Raw genomic sequence first — 1,170 nt, 5'->3', positions numbered from 1 at the left:
CTTGCCATCATTGGTTTTGTTAAGATCAAATTTTTTTTCGGTATCTGTCAAAACATATAAAACAATTATTTGTACGCTATATTTTTTCATTAAATAGTACTTTTTATTCTGCACCACTGCTGTGGATGTGCAGTTTTCTTTACTTTTAATTTAGTCTGTCTGTTTTCCTGCTTAAATCTGTAGAGGTTGAATATCGGACCTCAGCCTTTTTTGGGTTTGCATGGAAATGTGGGAAGAAGTTCCAGTCTAAAACTTTTTAAACCCCTTTCTCTGTTTGCATGTCTAATGTAAAAACTGCTTCAGCTATTGTTGTACTATAGGTTAATTGTAGACACCCACATCATTCCTAACCAAATAGCTTCCTGAGCAAATATCTGTGGTTTAGAATGTTTTTAGTGGCTGTCTTAAGGTTATATCTGTGTTTTCCTCACTGCTGGCCATTGTTTATAAATTCAAGTTCAATTGAAGTTGTGTTGAAAAGCGGAATCTCTTTTGGCCTGTGAGGATAACCAGAGAAGGAAACATAATGTTAGGTTCTCATCAGTCTGCAAACTAGCTGCAGTTGTTAATTTGAAACCGTAGGATGATTTTGATTATGAAACATTCATCTGAATTTAAGTATGCATGAAAAGAAGAGGGTGAACAAGAAGAGATGATTGTCTCGGTATGAAAGCTGAAAGTATCTGCAGAGGAAAGTGCTCAGGAGAAAGGGCTTAGCATGGAGGTGTTGTACTGTAATCCTGTTGTATTTGGAGCAAACTGTGTCACACAACAGGCATTTTATGAAAACCTCAGGAAACTGTGTCAGCCTGTAGGGAAAAAAGGGCAAAAAATATTAAATATCCTCTTTAAATATCAGGGAGTTAAAGATGCTGTACGTGTTGCATCCTGTAAAAGCAAACTGTTTCGGTTTAAGTACATCCTTACTGAAATTTTGGATCAGTTTGGAGATATTTTTATTTGCACTGTTTGTATTTTTCTGAAAACACATGTTTGAAACTAGAAATCGACAAGATTTGCATGAAAAGTTAGATAGTTGAAAAGAGCTTTTTACTGATGTTCAACTGTGGAAGTAACTTTCATTCAACAAATAAAAAAAAACATCACAAAAACTCCGTACTGAAATTTAAAAGAAACAAGAGTTTGACATTTTATGTCAAAGAAACTTAA

At 34.4% G+C, this 1,170-nt stretch overlaps 1 protein-coding gene across 1 annotated transcript in view; it reads left to right on the top strand.

Annotated features, from left to right (window-relative positions):
* LOC107104376 (solute carrier organic anion transporter family member 5A1-like) overlaps positions 1-1,170 on the top strand; it is a 46,964-nt gene that overhangs the window by 7,382 nt on the left and 38,412 nt on the right. The window lies entirely within an intron of this gene.

Source organism: Cyprinodon variegatus, unplaced genomic scaffold, assembly GCF_000732505.1.
Source record: "Cyprinodon variegatus isolate N-32 unplaced genomic scaffold, C_variegatus-1.0 Scaffold1711, whole genome shotgun sequence".
NCBI classification, from domain to species: Eukaryota; Metazoa; Chordata; class Actinopteri; order Cyprinodontiformes; family Cyprinodontidae; genus Cyprinodon; species Cyprinodon variegatus.
The sequence above is the reverse complement of the archived record's forward strand: the minus strand, read 5'-3'. Positions and strand labels throughout refer to the sequence as shown.